Source organism: Ranitomeya variabilis, chromosome 1 (genome assembly GCF_051348905.1).
Source record: "Ranitomeya variabilis isolate aRanVar5 chromosome 1, aRanVar5.hap1, whole genome shotgun sequence".
NCBI classification, from domain to species: domain Eukaryota; kingdom Metazoa; phylum Chordata; class Amphibia; order Anura; family Dendrobatidae; genus Ranitomeya; species Ranitomeya variabilis.
In genome coordinates, this window is record NC_135232.1 from 843553364 (window position 1) to 843575945 (window position 22582).

A 22582-nucleotide genomic window follows, 5' to 3' on the forward strand; every position below is an offset into this window, starting at 1 on the left:
CTCCGAACTTCGTCAATCTCATGAATCCACCAACTCAGGTTGTTGATCCTGTAGATCCCTTGGATGTCTCTCGATCAGAATCTACCACCCGCTTGGTACTTTGTTTTGTCTGCAGGCAGACTGGCCATTTTGCCAATAAATATCACAAGCGTCAGAAAGAGTCACAGAGTCTAGTGGCTTTAGGGAGAGGCTCACTAATTCCAGTAGATGACACTTCCAAATTGGACTTTGGGGTCTCTAACGTTTGGGTCGATTACTCTCTATGCTGAGGCTTGTGTGTACATCCAGGGCTGAGGGCAATTTCATGTCTGCTACTTTCGCCTAACAGCACGCGATCCCATTGGTGCAGCTTCCTAAGCTAATGTCCATTCTGGCAGCTAATGGGTCCATTTTACCAACCCCAATTTCCCATCATCCTATACCTCTTACTCTCACTATGTCTCCAAAACATCAGGAGACAGTCTCTTTCCTCATTATCTCAGAGGGCATGGATGAGGTACTTCTGGGGATGCCTTGGCTGTGCCTCCTTTCTCCCCAGATTGATTGGTTGACGGGGAGCATACAGAAATGGGGCATTTTCTGTGAGAATCTGTGCCTTAAGGCCCAGGTGACCCCGGATGAGATCTATGTACCATTTGATTTTCAGCTGGCGGGTCACTCTGGGGCACATATCTGCAAACGGGGTGGTCTCTCCTGTACTAACACAGCTTCTATGCGGTTGGAGCAATAGAGAGCTTTTGCCGATGAGTAACATCACATCCATGCCTCCAAGCTTGTGGCGACTTTCAAGCATGGCAAACGTCGCCATGGGGATGTTAGTGAGGGGTAAAGTTAGGCATTGGGATTCTCCTGCTGCATGGGATAGATCCCAAGCCATAACTGTGTCTGCAGTCTCCCATTCAGGTTCGGCCGCTGTGGGTGCTGCTGAGCATAGACGTCGGTCCCAGCGTCTTGCTCAGGCTCGTGGTGTTCGTTTGGTTACTGTTGGCTCTCCAGCCAAGTCTATGGTAACCAGCGATAGGCAGCGGTGACCTGACACTCTGGAGTCTAACTCCAGAAATCACCTTACTGAGCATGTTCGTGATGTGGCGTCTTCCTATTGGTGGTCAGACGTCTCTGGCACTGGTGATGTAGCAGCTCCGGATTGGCCCTCAGAAAATGTCTCTGCCGGCTGGGCATGATTGTTTGGGATAGAGACTTTTGAATAAAACACCCCAAATGGTATCATTTTGTGTGGCTATGTGAGTGGAGGCTTTACCACTCTGTCTGCATGTGGTGTATGCTTGTCTAGCTTTGTGACTGTACACGTAGGCAGGCGGCTAGCGTCAGTGGGGACAATTAGCCATTTGGCATAGCATCTGTTACCTACATGTGTGCAGTTAGCACAGTAGAGTTTCAGAGCTAACTCAACCCTAGTCAGGGTATTATGTGTGCGATTGACACAGCTCAGTTGCAGAGCAAACTTTTTCCTCGTGCTTTCCCTGTGACATTTAACAGGGCATAACTCCCAGTATACATTCAGCATCTGTTTCGTTCCTGTGTTCGATTGACACGGTTCAGTTACAGTGCAAGTTCAGTTCATGTGCTTGTCCTGTGATGTTTAACTGGACATCGCACTTAGTATTGTTTCTACTGTTCCTTCCTGTTCACACTGAGTGGCGTTAACTCAGTGTGTACAAGTAATCGCTCGCTGTCCGTTCTGTCATTGCTCACTAGCAGCAGTTTATCTTCTCTGCACAGTGGACCCCGGGTTGCGATTGTACTTTGTTATTCATTTTTAATTAGTGCAATCTGCCAACCCTAACACTATGTTTCATATGTTAAACATCTTTAAACTTAACAGTTATGACAGTTTCCTACATTTTATCAACTTTTCCAAAATTATTAACAAACAGATGATTGCACACACTAAAACAAAAATTGAAAAAAAACATAGGCCTCCTCCATATCCCCTCAAAGCCTCCTTTCCATCGCCAATATATGTGTGTTTTCTACCATTTTAGTAGAAAAAAAAGCTCAGCGATTTGCTCATAATCTAGGAAAAGTAGAAGAAGAATGTACACAGCCCTGCAATGTCTTCTTCAGAGATCTGTCTAGCATATCTATATTCAAAAGTAACTTTTTAGCTCACTTAGAATTAAAAGGTCGAAGAAACGCAAAATACAAATAACAAGGTAGATGGATCTTATACACATTTACAGAATCGGCTGATTTTAGTCTATTGTGTATGGGAATCTTATTTTAAAAGTATATGATAAAACACAAAAACATTTTTTCACGCATTACACAACTTAAAAATGAACAACTTTGATAGTTTCATTCATTTTAGCTACTTTTCCAAAATTATCAGCAAACAAATAATTGCACACCTAAAAATAAAATTAAAAAACATAGGCCTCCTCCATATCCCCTCAAAGCCTCCTTTCCATCTCCAATATAAGTGTTCTTTCTACCATTTTTATAGAAGAAAAAATAATCTGTTTGCTTATAATTTAGGAAAAGCGCAAATAGAATGTTGTATGAAACACTTCATTGTCTTTCAGAGATCTGTCTAGTGTATATCTTTACGAGTAAACTTGTAGCTCGATTTACATTACACTACGCTCGCTTCATGCTTTGCTAATTAGAAGTACAAGCTCACATTGATATGGTCTATAATCCATTATATCTTGATCTGGGTACCAATACTGGTAGTTATGAGAGCTGTGAAACGTGATCATGTGGCTGTCACTTCAAAACTGAGGAACAGTAAGACATTTCAAGGTCAAAACATCTTATTTACATATTAGAAAAATATATAATTACATATCAGCTGTAGATAGACATTGGAAGAAAGCATCATTGATATATACTATTTAAAACTGATCACCAAGTTACAATTCTTAAATCTTAGATGCTATGTCTTCTGTTCTTTTAGAATTGTCCCAAATGGTAATGTCACTTATTTGATATTGCCTCTTAATTTGACCTCACATATTGAATGGCTGTCAACCAAGCGAGAGGTATTCCTGTTCAGCTCTATACAAAAGCATGCTCAGTTTGACCAAGTATGCATGTGTTGTAAGTAAGGAGAAGTGGGTAGGTCAATTTCAGAAACTTTTGGCGGCAGCTTGCCTCAATTGGGGACAAATGGATCACAATGATTTATTTCTTTAAGCCCATATTTACTCCTTTGCATAGATAAATGTGGCCAAAACACATAATGCAAGTTACAAGGCAGGTCGTGTTTGTTCAAATCTGCAAAATCGGCTGATTTTAGTCTAATATGTATGGCAACTTTTAAGGTCTAAAGTCCATTACAGAAAGAAATCCATTTCTTCATACATTTTTTGGTTTTGTTTTAAATGACTCTTGTATTGATCTCGAGCCCTGTTGACTTGATAGTTGAATGATCTGTTAGAAGATCAACCTTATGCATGACTGGATAGGTCTGTCAGGGTCTTTTCTGCCATTACTTTGACTGCATCAAGATATCGTGTTGCTATTTTTTCTCTTTGAATGTTCCTTGTATTTTTCTGATGATGATGTCCTTCTCCAGTGATTCCTCTCTTGGTATGATGTGTCCAAAGTAGGAAATTTCTAGCCTGGTGATTGTTGCTTCAAGGGACATGTCTCACTTGATTTGATCCAAAATTGAATATTTTGTTCTTCTTGTCGTCCATAGTATTGATAACAACCTTCTCTAGCACTATATTTCGAAGGTGACGATCCTTCTGTCTTATTTCTTTATATTCCAGGTTTTGCATCCGTATGTTACCATTAAAACAACAAAACTATTTACACATACTCCTTACACATCATTGTACAAAGTATGTGTTAGGTGTCGGGATTCTCCAGCTGCACGGGATACATCCCAAGCCTTATCTGCCTCTACGGTCTCCCTTTCGAGTTCGGCCGCTGAGGGTGCTACTGAGCATAGACATCGGTCCCCGTGTCTTGCTCAGGTTCATTCGCACTTCAATTTCGGGCATTAACTCAGGGTTCGTCCTTGGTTAGTCAATTCGCCATCCAATTCCGTACTCTGGCTTCTGAGTTGGAGTGGCCTGATAAGGTATAAAGTCCTGATACCTATCTTTTGGAGGGGTTTAGCGGATCATGTCGGGGATGCTTTGGCCACTAGGGAGATTCCCACTACTCTGGATGAATTAATATCCGTGTCCACTCGCATAGATCTTTGGGATGTCAAGCAAGGATTGCAGCAAGCTCAGAGTAGATCTGGGATTCGGTTGGCTCCGAACTTCGTCAATCTCATGAATCCACCAACTCAGGTTGTTGATCCTGTAGATCCCTTGGATGTCTCTCGATCAGAATCTACCACCCGCTTGGTACTTTGTTTTGCCTGCAGGCAGACTGTCCATTTTGCCAATAAATATCCCAAGCGTCAGAAAGAGTCACAGAGTCTAGTGGCTTTAGGGAGAGGCTCACTAATTCCAGTAGATGACACTTCCAAATTGGACTTTGGGGTCTCTAACGTTTGGATCGATTACTCTCTATGCTGAGGCTTGTGTGTACATCCGGGGCTGAGGGCAATTTCATGTCTGCTACTTTCGCCTAACAGCACGCAATCCCATTAGTGCAGCTTCCTAAGCTGATGTCCATTCTGGCAGCTAATGGGTCCATTTTACCAACCCCGATTTCCCATCATCCTATACCTCTTACTCTCACTATGTCTCCAAAACATCAGGAGACAGTCTCTTTCCTCATTATCTCAGAGGGCATGGAAGAGGTACTTCTGGGGATGCCTTGGCTGTGCCTCCTTTCTCCCCAGATTGATTGGTTGACGGGGAGCATACAGAAATGGGGCAGTTTCTGTGACAATCTGTGCCTTAAGGCCCAGGTGACCCTGGATGAGATCTATGTACCATTTGATTTTCAGCCGGCGGGTCATTCTGGGGCACATATCTGTAAACAGGGTGGTCTCTCCTGTACTAACACAGCTACTATGCGGTTGGAGCAATAGAGAGCTTTTGCCGATGAGTAACATCACATCCATGCCTCCAAGCTTGTGTCGACTTTCAAGCATGGCAAACATCGCCATGGGGATGTTAGTGAGGGGTAATGTTAGACATTGGGATTCTCCTGCTGCATGGGATAGATCCCAAGCCATAACTGTGTCTGCAGTCTCCCATTCAGGTTCAGCCGCTGTGGGTGCTGCTGAGCATAGACGTCGGTCCCAGCGTCTTGCTCAGGCTCGTGGTGTTCGTTTGGTTACTGGCTGCTGGCTCCCCAGCCAAGTCTATGGTAACCAGCGATAGGCAGCGGTGACCTGACACTCTGGAGTCTAAGTCCAGAAATCACCTTACTGAGCATGTTCGTGATGTGTCTTCTTCCTATTGGTGGTCAGACGTCTCTGGCACTGGTGATGTAGCAGCTCCGGATTGGCCCTCAGAAAATGTCTCTGCTGGCTGGGCATGAGTGTTTGGGATAGAGTCTTTTGAATAAAACACCCCAAATGGTATCATTTTGTGTGGCTATGTGAGTGGAGGCTTTACCACTCTGTCTGCATGTGTTGTATGCTTGTCTAGCTTTGGGACTGTACACGTAGGCAGGCGGCTATCGTCAGTGGGGACAATTAGCCATTTGGCATAGCATCTGTTACCTACATGTGTGCGGTTAGCACAGTAGAGTTTCAGAGCTAACTCAACCCTAGTCAGGGTATTATGTGTGCGATTGACACAGCTCAGTTGCAGAGCAAACTTTTTCCTCGTGCTTTCCCTGTGACATTTAACAGGGCATAACTCTCAGTATACATTCAGCATCTGTTTCGTTCCTGTGTTCGATTGACACGGTTCAGTTACAGTGCAAGTTCAGTTCATGTGCTTGTCCTGTGATGTTTAACTGGACATCGCACTTAGTATTGTTTCTACTGTTCCTTCCTGTTCACACTGAGTGGCGTTAACTCAGTGTGTACAAGTAATGGCTCGCTGTCCGTTCTGTCATTGCTCACTAGCAGCAGTTTATCTTCTCTGCACAGTGGTCCCCGGGTTGCGATTGTACTTTGTTATTCATTTTTAATTAGTGCAAGCTGCCAACCCTAACAGTATGTTTCATATGTTAAACATCTTTAAACTTAACAGTTATGACAGTTTCCTACATTTTATCAACTTTTCCAAAATTATTAACAAACAGATGATTGCACACACTAAAACAAAAATTGAAAAAAAAACATAGGCCTCCTCCATATCCCCTCAAAGCCTCCTTTCCATCGCCAATACATGTGTGTTTTCTACCATTTTAGTAGAAAAAAAAGCTCAGCGATTTGCTCATAATCTAGGAAAAGTAGAAGAAGAATGTACACAGCTCTGCAATGTCTTCTTCAGAGATCTGTCTAGCATATCTATATTCAAAAGTAACTTTTTAGCTCACTTAGAATTAAAAGGTCGAAGAAACGCAAAATACAAATAACAAGGTAGATGGATCTTATACACATTTACAGAATCGGCTGATTTTAGTCTATTGTGTATGGGAATCTTATTTTAAAAGTATATGATAAAACACAAAAACATTTTTTCACGCATTACACAACTTAAAAATGAACAACTTTGATAGTTTCATTCATTTTAGCTACTTTTCCAAAATTATCAGCAAACAAATAATTGCACACCTAAAAATAAAATTAAAAAACATAGGCCTCCTCCATATCCCCTCAAAGCCTCCTTTCCATCTCCAATATAAGTGTTCTTTCTACCATTTTTATAGAAGAAAAAATAATCTGTTTGCTTATAATTTAGGAAAAGCGCAAATAGAATGTTGTATGAAACACTTCATTGTCTTTCAGAGATCTGTCTAGTGTATATCTTTACGAGTAAACTTGTAGCTCGATTTACATTACACTATGCTCGCTTCATGCTTTGCTAATTAGAAGTACAAGCTCACATTGATATGGTCTATAATCCATTATATCTTGATCTGGGTACCAATACTGGTAGTTATGAGAGCTTTGAAACGTGATCATGTGGCTGTCACTTCAAAACTGAGGAACAGTAAGACATTTCAAGGTCAAAACATCTTATTTACATATTAGAAAAATATATAATTACATATCAGCTGTAGATAGACATTGGAAGAAAGCATCATTGATATATACTATTTAAAACTGATCACCAAGTTACAATTCTTAAATCTTAGATGCTATGTCTTCTTTTCTTTTTAGAATTGTCACAAATGGCAATGTCACTTATTTGATATTGCCTCTTAATTTGACCTCACACATTGAATGGCTGTCAACCAAGGGAGAGGTATTCCTGTTCAGCTCTATACAGAAGCATGCTCAGTTTGACCAAGTATGCATGTGTTGTAAGTAAGGAGAAGTGGGTAGGTCAATTTCAGAAACTTTTGGCGGCAGCTTGCCTCAATTGGGGACAAATGGATCGCAATGTTTTATTTCTTTAAGCCCATATTTACTCCTTTGCATAGATAAATGTGGCCAAAACACATAACGCAAGTTACAAGGCAGGTCGTGTTTGTTCAAATCTGCAAGATCGGCTGATTTTAGTCTAATATATATGGCAACTTTTAAGGTCTAAAGTCCATTACAGAAAGAAATCCATTTCTTCATACATTTTTTGGTTTTGTTTTAAATGACTCTTGTATTGATCTCGAGCCCTGTTGACTTGATAGTTGAATGATCTGTTAGAAGATCAACCTTATGCATGACTGGATAGGTCTGTCAGGGTCTTTTCTGCCATTACTTTGACTGCATCAAGATATCGAGTTGCTATTTTTTTCTCTTTGAATGTTCCTTGTATTTTTCTGATGATGATGTCCTTCTCCAGTGATTCCTCTCTTGGCATGATGTGTCCAAAGTAGCAAATTTCTAGCCTGGTGATTGTTGCTTCAAGGGACATGTCTCACTTGATTTGATCCAAAATTGAATATTTTGTTCTTCTTGTCGTCCATAGTATTGATAACAAGCTTCTCTAGCACTACATTTCGAAGGTGACGATCCTTCTGTCTTGTTTCTTTATATTCCAGGTTTTGCATCCGTATGTTACCATTGAAACAACCAAACTATTTACACATACTCCTTACACATCATTGTACAAAGTATGTGTTAGGTGTCGGGATTCTCCAGCTGTACGGGATACATCCCAAGCCTTATCTGCCTCTACAGTCTCCCTTTCGAGTTCGGCCGCTGAGGGTGCTACTGAGCATAGACATCGGTCCCCGTGTCTTGCTCAGGTTCATTCGCACTTCAATTTCGGGCACTAACTCAGGGTTCGTCCTTGGTTAGTCAATTCGCCATCCAATTCCGTACTCTGGCTTCTGAGTTGGAGTGGCCTGATAAGGTATAAGGTCCTGATACCTTTCTTTTGGAGGGGTTTAGCGGATCATGTCGGGGATGCTTTGGCCACTAGGGAGATTCCCACTACTCTGGATGAATTAATATCCGTGTCCACTCGCATAGATCTTTGGGATGTCAAGCAAGGATTGCAGCAAGCTCAGAGTAGATCTGGGATTCGGTTGGCTCCGAACTTCGTCAATCTCATGAATCCACCAACTCAGGTTGTTGAGCCTGTAGATCCCTTGGATGTCTCTCGAGCAGAATCTACCACCCGCTTGGTACTTTGTTTTGCCTGCAGGCAGACTGGCCATTTTGCCAATAAATATCCCAAGCGTCAGAAAGAGTCACAGAGTCTAGTGGCTTTAGGGAGAGGCTCACTAATTCCAGTAGATGACACATCCAAATTGGACTTTGGGGTCTCTAACGTTTGGGTCGATTACTCTCCATGCTGAGGCTTGTGTGTACATCCGGGGCTGAGGGCAATTTCATGTCTGCTACTTTCGCCTAACAGCACGCAATCCGATTAGTGCAGCTTCCTAAGCTGATGTCCATTCTGGCAGCTAATGGGTCCATTTTACCAACTCCGATTTCCCATCATCCTATACCTCTTACTCTCACTATGTCTCCAAAACATCAGGAGACAGTCTCTTTCCTCATTATCTCAGAGGGCATGGATGAGGTACTTCTGGGGATGCCTTGGCTGTGCCTCCTTTCTCCCCAGATTGATTGGTTGATGGGGAGCATACAGAAATGGGGCAGTTTCTGTGAGAATCTGTGCCTTAAGGCCCAGGTGACCCCGGATGAGATCTATGTACCATTTGATTTTCAGCCGGCGGGTCACTCTGGGGCACATATCTGCAAACGGGGTGGTCTCTCCTGTACTAACACTGCTTCTATGCGGTTGGAGCAATAGAGAGCTTTTGCCGATGAGTAACATCACATCCATGCCTCCAAGCTTGTGGCGACTTTCAAGCATGGCAAACGTCGCCATGGGGATGTTAGTGAGGGGTAATGTTAGGCATTGGGATTCTCCTGCTGCATGGGATAGATCCCAAGCCATAACTGTGTCTGCAGTCCCCCATTCAGGTTCGGCCACTGTGGGTGCCTCTGAGCATAGACGTCGGTCCCAGCGTCTTGCTCAGGCTCGTCGTGTTCATTTGGTTACTGCTGGCTCTCCAGCCAAGTCTATGGTAACCAGCAATAGGCAGCGGTGACCTGACACTCTGGAGTCTAAGTCCAGAAATCACCTTACTGAGCATGTTCGTGATGTGGCGTCTTCCTAATGGTGGTCAGACGTCTCTGGCACTGGTGATGTAGCAGCTCCGGATTGGCCCTCAGAAAATGTCTCTGCCGGCTGGGCATGAGTGTTTGGGATAGAGTCTTTTGAATAAAACACCCCAAATGGTATCATTTTGTGTGGCTATGTGAGTGGAGGCTTTACCACTCTGTCTGCATGTGTTGTATGCTTGTCTAGCTTTGGGATTGTACACGTAGGCAGGCGGCTAGCGTCAGTGGGGAAAATTAGCCATTTGGCATAGCATCTGTTACCTACATGTGTGCGGTTAGCACAGTAGAGTTTCAGAGCTAACTCAACCCTAGTCAGGGTACTATGTGTGCGATTGACACAGCTCAGTTGCAGAGCAAACTTTTTCCTCGTGCTTTCCCTGTGACATTTAACAGGGCATAACACTCAGTATACATTCAGCATCTGTTTCGTTCCTGTGTTCGATTGACACGGTTCAGTTACAGTTAGTGTTGAGCATTCCGATACCGCAAGTATCGGGTATCGGCCGATACTTGCGGTATCGGAATTCCGATACCGAGATCCGATACTTTTGTGGTATCGGGAATCGGTATCGAAATAACATTAATGTGTAAAATAAAGAATTAAAATAAAAAATATTGATATACTCACCTGTCCGGAGGCCCCTGGACATCACCGCTGGTAACCGGCAGCCTTCTTTGCTTAAAATGAGCGCGTTTATGGCCTTCCATGACGTCACGGTTTCTGATTGGTCGCGTGCCGCTCATGTGACCGCCACGCGACCAATCACAAGCCGTGACGTAATTCTCAGGTCCTAAATTCCTAATTCTAGGAATTTAGGACCTGAGAATTACGTCACGGCTTGTGATTGGTCGCGTGGCGGTCACATGAGCGGCACGCGACTGGAGCGCCCCCACACCGCCGCAGGGCCGAGGGGTACCCGGAGCCGGGCCTCGGGGATCTCAGTCCTGGGGTTGTCACGGTGGCTAGACCCGGTCCGTGGCCCTGTCTGTCAGTGGGGGACGTCCGTTGCAAATAGGTACTGTTAACGGTGGTATAGCAGTGCAGTTGTGGGGTGTGGGGGTCTCGCTTCTAATCCTTTCTTAGGGCACCGCCGCTATTCTGAGCAGGCACGGTCCCGTTACGTTCTTTCAATGCCAAGCCTCTGCCAGGATCCCACCCCTGGCAGAGACCCTACTGTCTCTTCCTCCACAACACCCTCTCTCACTAGGTGTTGCTTCGTTCGATCCAGTCAGCTTTCTCTCCTAACTTCCTGCCTGACCCCCAGTTTACCCACTATGGTGGGGAGTGGCCTAATGAATAGCACCCTTAGCTCCCCCCGGAGGCCCAGCTGTGAAACATATTGGTGTCTGTGATACCTGATTGGAGGAACTCCTTCAGTGCCATCGAACGCACCATGGCTCCCCTTAGTGGCGGAGCCACAGTACTGCAACGACCAGGACTCTGGGGCGCTGCACTCCCCCCTGGTTAAACACAGTACTCCGGGACTGGGAAGAAAACAACAATACAGGTTAGCAAAAAGACATACAAATTTGTTGAGTGCAAAACAATAAGCATACTTGAACAGGCTTCCCTTTATGGGAGGTGAGGACACTTTAACGTTACAAAACATAATCAAATATCATAGCAACAGGCTACAATTAACTCTCATTACCCAACCGGGTATTCTACTAAGTGCAAATGCTGGAACAATAAATTAACATTGCCTTTAGGAAACATACACTCTTAGTTTACCAAAGGCCTTCCTATAATCACATTACAGGGCAAGGTAACTTCACATTCTCCTACTTTGAACCTGCAGGACCGCCTGTCCCTATGGCACCAGACCTACTGCCTCTCCTTTCTTTTACAGGACCGCCCCGTTCAGCCAGGGCCTACTGCCTTTCTCTACTATACATAGTATAGACATAACATTCCTTTCCATTTGAGAGCATGGAGCCCACTCTGCTTGGCTCCTATAAGGACTCACTCACTAACCCCTACGGGTCTACTTTCTGTCCTTAGTAACGAACTAACTTTCTATGGGGACGCAGGGTTTACCTTCTATCCTCACCTTCGTTATTACTTCTTTACTTTCAGTTAAACGGAACTCTACATCTACCCCTACGGGCTTTCTACATCTTTCTCTTCAAAGAACATTATCTAGGTTTCACATTTTAAACGAATTAAACACACATAACTTTTCCATGAAAAACAGTTACATTTCCTTCAAAGCATTATCTTGACATTACTGTTCTAAAACAGTATCACTTTCAAGTTTCAATTCTAACCTCCCCTTTAAGAGGAGATCAAGTCTTTCTGAGGTAGCTCTTCTTCTCAGCCTACCAGTCCATGCAAAGGCTCCGGAATGGTATCTTCGCAAAATGTCTTTAAACAAAACCAGTAGGAAGCACCTTTAAGAAGGTGCAAACTATTTACAAAAAAGTTCAAATCATGCACAGTCCATGATTTCGCAGTTTGTGTAACTTTGTGCAAAACTTCAAGAAAACAACAATAGTGACCCCGGGTCAACAAAGGGGTCACCTTTTTAAAGTTTACCCTGGACGGGTTTAGCAGCAACTTAAAGAACAAACAGTAACTATTTACATTTTAGAAGCAATAAAATCTTACTGGGGTTCTGCGGAAGGCGACCTCTTATCCGGCCTCACCAGGCCAACAGATCGCACCGGTGAGCCAGGACGCCGTTCCGGTCCCAGTAACGATAAAATCCCTCGCCGGGAGGTCCTCCTTGTCGGCAGGTGCACCCGTCCCTCCGGGGCACGGCGAGGCCGAGCTTCTCGCGATTCCTCGGGGCCGGGTCCTGCTGCCTTCCCTACGGGATTATCTCCTTCCGGTGCTCCCGCCGCAGCCTGGAGGGCGACGCATCGTTGGACACCTCGGGCGAACCAGCCCGTCTCTCCAGTGCCCCTTCTCCACCTCGTGTAGGTGACGGCGTCTCCCGGCTCCAGGTCACGATCGAACCTTCCGCTGCAAGGCTCCACCTCCTCCCGGTCCACGTGGATCTGCAGCGGCTCTCCAATTTCCTGGATCACCCCTCTTCCATACCGGGGGTTAAAGGCCACCACCACACCCCAGTGTGAGGACGGAATCTCCGGAACACTAATCAAATTAACTTGCTCCGCCTGGGGCCGGCTCCGCCACTCTGCCATAAGACGCCGTAAGTGCTCAGCATCCGGCATGATTTTCAGGCCCGGTGCGGGTAGCGTACCTTCCGCCGCGGCCGGGTAAGCAGCAACAGGAGACAACTTGATCTCGGTGGGCTGGCCCACCCGGGTGAGGGCACGGGCATCAGCCTTCAGGCGGCGGGCCAGCTGTCGGGCCTCGGCTGCAGCCACACATTCTTCGGACAGTGGCACAGGGGGTCGGCCCAACAGTGGCTCGGTGAGGGTCAGACCCCGCAGCGTTGGCGTTTCGGAGCCTGTCCCAGCTTGTGCGGCCTCGGACTGGGCCGGGTCAGCTCCGCGCTGTGCTCCTGGTGCCGCCATTTCTTGTTCTTTTCCCGCGTCTTCTTCCCGCGGTCTCTTCCGTGGGCGGCCCCGTCCCCATGGTCTCCACCCTCCGGCCAGGATCAGGAGGCGGACCTCAGCTGTTGACGGGCACGTCCTCAACACACAGAAATATTTAGACTGGGCGGCCATTGCTGTTCGCGCTCTCCAACTTGTCTACGCCCACTCCACGCCCCTCTTCTCTTCCTGCGCTCTCCTCAGCGCTGCAATGGCGGCGGATTTTGGCGGCAAATGGCACAACACACAGTCTTTTCAATAAAGTACGGTTCAAGTACAGTAAATCACAGTCTCTAGGCACACATGACCTGATTCTTCAGGCTTAAGTAGATCCTGTTCGTGACGCCAAGATTTGGAGCGCCCCCACACCGCCGCAGGGCCGAGGGGTACCCGGAGCCGGGCCTCGGGGATCTCAGTCCTGGGGTTGTCACGGTGGCTAGACCCGGTCCGTGGCCCTGTCTGTCAGTGGGGGACGTCCGTTGCAAATAGGTACTGTTAACGGTGGTATAGCGGTGCAGGTCGCGGTAAATAACGAGGACACCAGGTTGCAGTCTCTTTACCTCTTTACTGGAGATCTCTCGGTCCTCAGTCCAGAATCCGGTCCACCAGGCTGCGCAAGTCCGGCCGGTCCAATGGCACTTCCGGAGTTCTCCTCACAAGTGGAAATCAGTGCCTTCCTTCTTAGCGCTTTGTGTTGTAGTCCTTCCCTGCTGTGCTTACGGAAAGTACCCCACAACTGTTGTGTCTGTTTCTTAAGTTCCCTCACAACTCGATTAACTGATCTTCTGCTAATCTTCCGTCCCTTCCTGATGTTACAGTAAGAACGGCACCCGTTTGTCAGGTAGGCCTGGAGTTCTTCCGGGACCCTAGAGACGCCCCTCTCCCGCAATTGCCCCCCAAGACTTCATAGGTGATATGTGGTAGACAGCCCGCCTGAGACTGACTGTCCTGCCGCTGTTTGGAGTATGGCTTAAAGCTGTATCTTATTCCACTCCCTCGGTGTTCCGGCCACCGGTAATGCGCCTCAGCAAGGTGCTGCCTCTTTCAACAAAACCCCTGCTGGTATTCTCCTTCTGCTTGATTTCGTTTCTCACTCAGCACAATCTATCTCGCTTCTAATCCTTTCTTAGGGCACCGCCGCTATTCTGAGCAGGCACGGTCCCGTTACGTTCTTTCAATGCCAAGCCTCTGCCAGGATCCCACCCCTGGCAGAGACCCTACTGTCTCTTCCTCCACAACACCCTCTCTCACTAGGTGTTGCTTCGTTCGATCCAGTCAGCTTTCTCTCCTAACTTCCTGCCTGACCCCCAGTTTACCCACTATGGTGGGGAGTGGCCTAATGAATAGCACCCTTCGCTCCCCCCGGAGGCCCAGCTGTGAAACATATTGGTGTCTGTGATACCTGATTGGAGGAACTCCTTCAGTGCCATCGAACGCACCATGGCTCCCCTTAGTGGCGGAGCCACAGTACTGCAACGACCAGGACTCTGGGGCGCTGCACGACCAATCAGAAGCCGTGACGTCATGGAAGGCCATAAACGCGCTCATTTTAAGCAAAGAAGGCTGTCGGTTACCAGCGGTAAGGTCCAGGCTGCGTCGGAGAGGTGAGTATATCAATATTTTTTATTTTAATTCTTTATTTTACACATTAATATGGATCCCAGGGCCTGAAGGAGAGTTTCCTCTCCTTCAGACCCTGGGAACCATCAGGGATACCTTCCAATACTTGAGTCCCATTCACTTGTATTGGTATCGGGTATCGGTATCGGATCAGATCCGATATTTTGCCTGTATCGGCCGATACTTTCCGATACCGATACTTTCAAGTATCGGACGGTATCGCTCAACACTAGTTACAGTGCAAGTTCAGTTCATGTGCTTGTCCTGTGATGTTTAACTGGACATCGCACTTAGTACTTGTTTCTACTGTTCCTTCCTGTTCACACTGAGTGGCGTTAACTCAGTGTGTACAAATAATCACTCGCTGTCCGTTCCGTCATTGCTCACTAGCAGCAGTTTATCTTCTCTGCACAGTGGACCCCGGGTTGCAATTGTACTTTGTTATTCATTTTTAATTAGTGCAATCTGCCAACCCTAACAGTATGTTTTATATGTTAAACATCTTTAATTTAACAGTTATGACAGTTTCCTACATTTTATCAACTTTTCCAAAATTATTAACAAACAGATGATTGCACACACTAAAACAAAAATTGAAAAAAAAAACATAGACCTCCTCCATATCCCCTCAAAGCCTCCTTTCCATCGCCAATACATGTGTGTTTTCTACCATTTTAGTAGAAAAAAAAGCTCAGCGATTTGCTCATAATCTAGGAAAAGTAGAAGAATGTACACAGCTCTGCAATGTCTTCTTCAGAGATCTGTCTAGCATATCTATATTCAAAAGTAACTTTTTAGCTCACTTAGAATTAAAAGGTCGAAGAAACGCAAAATACAAATAACAAGGTAGATGGATCTTATACACATTTACAGAATCGGCTGATTTTAGTCTATTGTGTATGGGAATCTTATTTTAAAAGTATATGATAAAACACAAAAACATTTTTTCACGCATTACACAACTTAAAAATGAACAATTTTGATAGTTTCATTCATTTTAGCTACTTTTCCAAAATTATCAGCAAACAAATAATTGCACACCTAAAAATAAAATTAAAAAACATAGGCCTCCTCCATATCCCCTCAAAGCCTCCTTTCCATCTCCAATATAAGTGTTCTTTCTACCATTGTTATAGAAGAAAAAATAATCTGTTTGCTTATAATTTAGGGTACTGTCACACATTGGCACTTTGATCGCTACGACGGTACGATCCGTGACGTTCCAGCGATATCCATACGATATCGCTGTGTCTGACACGCAGCAGCGATCAGGGATCCTGCTGAGAATCGTACGTCGTAGCAGATCGTTTGGAACTTTCTTTCGTCGCTGGATCTCCCGCTGTCATCGCTGGATCGTTGTGTGTGACAGCGATCCAGCGATGCGATCGCTTGTAACCATGGTAAACATCGGGTTACTAAGCGCAGGGCCGCGCTTAGTAGCCCGATGTTTACCGTGGTTACCAGCGTAAAAGTAAAAAAAAAAAAACAGTACATACTTACATTCCGGTGTCTGTCCCCCGGCGTTCTGCTTCTCTGCACTGTGAGCGCCGGCTGGCCGGAAAGCGAGCACAGCGGGGACGTCACCGCTGTGCTTTCCGGCTGGCACAGACACAGTGGAGAGAAGCACAGCGCCGGGGGACAGACACCGGAATGTAAGTATGTACTGTTTGTTTTTTTTTACTTTTACGCTGGTAACCACGGTAAACATCGGGTTACTAAGCGCGGCCCTGAGCTTAGTAACCCGATGTTTACCCTGGTTACCCGGGGCCTTCGGCATCATTGGTCGCTGGAGAGCTGACTGTGTGACAGCTCCCCAGCGACCACACAACCACTTACCAACGATCACGGCCAGGTCGTATCGCTGGTCGTGATCGTTGGTAAATCGTTTAGTGTGACAGTACCCTTAGGAAAAGCGCAAATAGAATGTTGTACGAAACACTTCATTGTCTTTCAGAGATCTGTCTAGTGTATATCTTTACGAGTAAACTTGTAGCTCGATTTACATTACACTATGCTCGCTTCATGCTTTGCTAGTTAGAAGTACAAGCTCACATTGATATGGTCTACAATCCATTATATCTTGATCTGGGTACCAACACTGGTAGTTATGAGAGCTTTGAAACGTGATCATGTGGCTGTCACTTCAAAACTGAGGAACAGTAAAGGTACCTTCACACGAAACGACATCGCTAGCGATCCGTGACGTTGCAGCGTCCTGGCTAGCGATATCGTTTCGTTTGACACGCAGCAGCGATCAGGATCCTGCTGTGATGTCGCTGGTCGCTGAATAAAGTCCAGAACTTTATTTGGTCGTCCGATCGCTGTGTATCGTTGTGTTTGAAAGCAAAAGCAACGATACCAGCGATGTTTTACACTGGTAACCAGGGTAAACATCGGGTTACCAAGCGCAGGGCCGCGCTTAGTAACCCGATGTTTACCCTGGTTACCAGCGTAAAAGTAAAAAAAACAAACAGTACATACTCACCTGCGCGTCCCCTGCCGTCTGCTTCCTGACACTTACTGAGCGCCGGCCCTAAAGTGAAAGTGAAAGCACAGCGGTGACGTCACCGCTGTGCTGTTAGGGCCGGAGCTCAGTCAGTGTCAGGAAGCGGACGCTGGGGGACGCGCAGGTGAGCATGTACTGTTTGTTTTTTTTACTTTTACGCTGGTAACCAGGGTAAACATCGGGTTATTAAGCGCGGCCCTGCGCTTAGCAACACGATGTTTACCCTGGTTACCCGGGGGCCTCGGCATCGTTGGTCGCTGGAGAGCGGTCTGTGTGACAGCTCTCCAGCGATCAAACAGCGACGCTGCAGCGATCGGCATCGTTGTCGCTATCGCTGCAGCGTCGCTTCGTGTGAAGGTACCTTAAGACATTTCAAGGTCAAAACATCTTATTTACATATTAGAAAAAGATATAACTACATATCAGCTGTAGATAGACATTGGAAGAAAGCATCATTGATATATACTATTTATAACTGATCACCAAGTTACAATTCTTAAATCTTAGATGCTATGTCTTCTTTTCTTTTTAGAATTGTCCCAAATGGTAATGTCACTTATTTGATATTGCCTCTTAATTTGACCTCACACATTGAATGGCTGTCAACCAAGCAAGAGGTATTCCTATTCAGCTCTATACAGAAGCATGCTCAGTTTGACCAAGTATGCATGTGTTGTAAGTAAGGAGCAGTGGGTAGGTCAATTTCAGAAACTTTTGGCGGCAGCTTGCCTCAATTGGGGACAAATGGATCGCAATGATATATTTCTTTAAGCCCATATTTACTACTCTGCATAGATAAATGTGGCCAAAACACATAACGCAAGTTACAAGGCAGGCCGTGTTTGTTCAAATCTGCAAAATTGGCTGATTTTAGTCTAATATGTATGGCAACTTTTAAGGTCTAAAGTCCATTACAGAAAGAAACCAGGCAACCCCCACATGTACTTATGCTGGCTAACAGATGTAAATCATTTAGCTGCGGCAAGAAAAACTAAAACTCCGAGCACTAAAAAATACTCGTAAGACCCCCGAGCATGCTCGAGGTATCTCAAGTAACAAGTATATTCGCTCATCACTAGTTTTTAAGTTTTTAATTGTGTTAAAAAATTGAGGTTTAATCACAGAAAGCAAAAAAGAGTTTTCCAAATGAGAGATACTGTCTGATTATTGATAGAGGTTTCATTTATGCTTTGCTTCATTTTCTCCATTTTATATTTCAAAGTATAGCTCTGTTCTAATAACGTTGATAAAAATAAATCAAGCAAGTTCATAACAATGCTATATTACTTGATAGGGTAACTTTCCATGATTCCCTGTATAATACAAAGGATGGACTTTGTACTATGTACCATGTGGCTTTTGACTGAAGGTGCAGAACTCATATCATTACATTCCAAATGGGGCAGTCGCTTTTATATTTAAAGTAAAACATTTCTTTCTGCCAGGAATATGTTCCTGTGTCAATTTTACCCTGTCATAGCTCTATTAAGGGGTAATAACTCTCCTTGTGGAAAGTGTCAAGTCAGCATATGGAGACTTTTAGGCCATGCAATGCAACTCTGGACATGTAAATAAGCAGTTCTTCTGGTTTGCTCTGATGATGTGCAAATACCCCCAAAACACATGTCTGCAAACTGAGTTTATGCTTTGGCTGCTTATACTAAGATATTTGGCAATTGTGATACAGTGACTAGCGTCATTGTGAATGGCCGGTATGTGTCACAGAGACAGAGGTTGTCCTCTGCACTGTAAGCCTGAAATGTTGTTGTTCTGGGACTTGTAGTTCCACAAGTGTTTGCTTAGTTATAAGGGGGCTTACAGGGTTAGTTGGAGAGCTGGAAGGGACTGACTAACCACACACACCTCCCACCCATGGGGGTGGTTACAGCTACATAATGTGACCACTGCGTTGGGGAAGGTACCATTCCTTCTGCTGGTCTGGACTATCTGAAGAGCCCTGGTCACAAGGACAGTGGTCCCAGTTAGGCAGCTTCCCCGGGAACCAGGACTGACAGGAGTCAGCGTGTGGAGCAGGAGCTCCTGTAAGGTAACTCCAGATAAAGGGGGTTATGGGCAGAGAAGTATCTGCTATTGGAACAGACTCTCGGTGGTTGTTATGTTCTGTGGATGTATATAATGAACTGTTCGTGGTGCAGTTTATGATGCCTAAATAAACCAAATAGACTGTTTTTGTGAGAAACCGAGCCTGAGTGCTTTAATCCCGTTGCCAAGCGAGTGTCTCCCAGCACACTCTGTAGCACTATCTCACACAAGCTTTTTAAAGGGTTGATATTGACTCTTAGGATTTCTCCACCTCATAGATTGTACATTGTAGATTTCCAGTCTATTTGCAATATACATTTTTTTAGCATAGTTTCTGTGTATGATTTCTTACACTTAGGCTACGTTCACATTTGCGGTGTGCACCGCAGCATCGGGCGCCGCAGCGTCGCCGCATGCGTCATGCGCCCCTATATTTAACATGGGGGCGCATGGACATGCATCGCACTTGCGTTTTGCGCCACATGCGTCCCTGCGGCGCCCGCGTCCGGGAGCAGAGGACGCAGCAAGTTGCATTTTTGCTGCGTCCAAAATCAATGAAAAAAAGGACGCATGCGGCGCAAAACGCAGCGTTGTGCATGCGTTTTGCTGCGTTTTTGTTTGCGTTGTGCGTTGCGGCGCCGACGCTGCGGCGCACAACGCAAATGTGAACGTAGCCTAATTTAGATACAATGGTAAATATGACTTCCTGTAATACATGCGATATCTCCCATAATATTGTATAAGCCATATTTGATATCCCGTAACTAAAATCAGAGGTGCACCAGGCTAATATGTAAAGGTTATATGAACTCCCAAAAATGCTGAAGTTTTTTTTACCATATAACTGTTCTTGCAGGGAGAGCTATCAACTTTAACTTACTGTGTAAAGAAAGTGAAACCCTTGCAATATATAAAGCCTGTCACTGTACTGTGAGTCCTTGACATTTACACTACAATGGAAACACTTCCAGTCAAGAAAAAGTCAACATGTCACAACAATCTAACAAAACACAATGAAAAACTGGAATGATCCTTACCTGCTGTTCTAAGGTGAGATTTTCTTGAAGAACCATCTAGGATTACCACCTAGATCTGCCAAGCATGGAGAAAATGCTAGTCTTGTCTGAGATCTACCTGATGGAATGAAGACTGCATGCTGCAGACATCATAGTTCCATTAGCTGTGATGTCATAAAGGAGGGAAGAAGCCTATGATGTCATCAACGGAAGGTAGAAGCCTGAGAGTGATGTAGCTGAAAATGAAAATAAATTCCTAATTTATCCTGCACTGACTAATGTGCTTCATTTGACTTCTAAAATGAACAGAAAGATGTAAATTGTCAAAAAACAAAAACTGATTTGCTGTTCATAGCCAACAATTGCAACTTAGCTTCCATTTTTTTATCATTTTGGATCATCTGCTTTAGGCCTCATTCACACGTGAGTATTTGGTCAGTATTTTTCATTAATGTTTGTATGCCAAAACAAGAAGTGTAACTTACAGCAAAAGAGAAAGATTGAAAGACTGACATCTGTTCTGTGTTTTGGGGAACAATCCTGGTTTTGGCACACAAATGCTGATGAAATACTGATACAAAAAACTGATGTGTGAACATAGCCTTACATTTACGATGCTGAAAGTTAGTTATTAGCACCCTGAACAATACATTTATGGCTCTGTCTCTGCAGGGTATAGGTGTTGCACCCATATTATCACCCATGGGGCAATGGCTGTGATCATCGGTAACACCAAACATACAGACAGTTTCCATATTTTACATGATGTATACAGTAATGCAGCATTGTCTAGAATTACATAGGGAAAAAATATTCTTTAGATAAAATACTATTTCCATAACTGCACTAGAGACTCATAATGTTATCTTCCTATAAATATTACATAAGACTCACAGCCATGTACAACACATGGCTATTAGGTTGATGATCAGTAAATTTCCATATTTAGGGCTATTCAGGGCTATTCCTCAGAGTTTTGCCAGAAAAGTGGTGTAAAACATATTGAAAAGTCAAAACTCTCACTTAATAACATTGATAAAAAAAAAGTATATCAAGCAAGTGCATAGCAATATATTAAATGCTGTATTACTTTATGAATATTTTTCAATGTTCCTTATAGGGTAAATATTCAAGATTTGATCCCCTGTATAATAACAAAGGTGCTATATACCATGTGACTTTTGGCTGACGGTGCAGGACTCATGTCATTACATTCCATGTGGGGCAGTGACTTTTATATTTAAAGTACAACATTTCTGCCAGGAATATGTTCCTGTATCACTTTTGTCCTGTCATAGCTCTATTAAGGGGTAAAAACTCTCCTTGTGGAAAGTGTCAAGTCAGCGTACGGAGACTTATAGGCCATCAAATGCAACTCTGGAAATGTAAATTTGCAATCAGTCCCTTCAGAGTGGTCACTACTGTATTTCCAAATTTAAATTTCCAGGGGACCATTGCTTGTCTATAGTTCTCCCTAACCCTACATGGCACTCTCCACGAGGAGAAACTTTACCCCTTAAAATGCCTGTCAGAGGCCTCTCACACAGTCAAATTAGTTCTCTTGTTTGCTCTGATGAGGGGCAAACACCCCAATATGCCTGTCTGCAAACTGAGTTTCTGCTTTGGCTTCTTATACTCAGACATTTGGCAAGCTTCTTAAAGGGTTGATATTATAATATCGTATTAGCCATATTTGATATACCGTAATTAAAATCAGAGGTGCACCAGGCTAATATGCAAAGGTTACATGAACTCCCAAAAATACTGAAGCTTTTACCATATAACTGTTTGCAGGGAGAGCTATCAACTTTAGCTTATGTGTAAGGAAAGTGAAACCATTGCAATATACAGCCTGTCACTGCACTGTGAGTCCTTGACATTTACACTACAATGGAAACCCGTCCAGTCAGGAAAAAGTCAACATGTCACAAGAATCTAAACTGGAATGATCCTTACCTGCTGTTCTAAGGTGAGATTTCCTGAAGAACCATCTAGGATTAGCACCTAAAACTATTCCATGTATGGAGAAAATGCTAGTCTTGTCTGAGAGCTATCTGATGGAATGAAGACTGCTTGCTGCAGACATCACAGTTAGTTCTACATTCCGTTAGCTGTGATGTCATAAAGGAGGGAAGAAGCCTATGATGTCATCAATAGTGTTGAGCGATACCGTCCGATACTTGAAAGTATCGGTATCGGAAAGTATCGGCCGATACCGGCAAAGTATTGGATCTAATCCGATACCGATACCCAATACCAATACAAGTCAATGGGACTCAAGTATCGGACGGTATCCCTGATGGTTCCCAGGGTCTGAAGGAGAGG

General features: G+C 44.5%; 1 long non-coding RNA gene across 1 annotated transcript in view; it reads right to left on the reverse strand.

Moving 5' to 3' along the window:
* LOC143772788 (uncharacterized) overlaps positions 1-22339 on the reverse strand; it is a 208645-nt gene extending 186306 nt beyond the window's left edge. The window contains exons 1-2 of the long non-coding RNA XR_013215105.1: positions 22214-22339; positions 20279-20493 (exon numbers count right to left, since the gene is read on the reverse strand). This is a non-coding gene — a long non-coding RNA (uncharacterized LOC143772788). The remainder of the gene's footprint in view (positions 1-20278; positions 20494-22213) is intronic.
* Between the last annotated feature and the right edge of the window lie 243 nt (positions 22340-22582).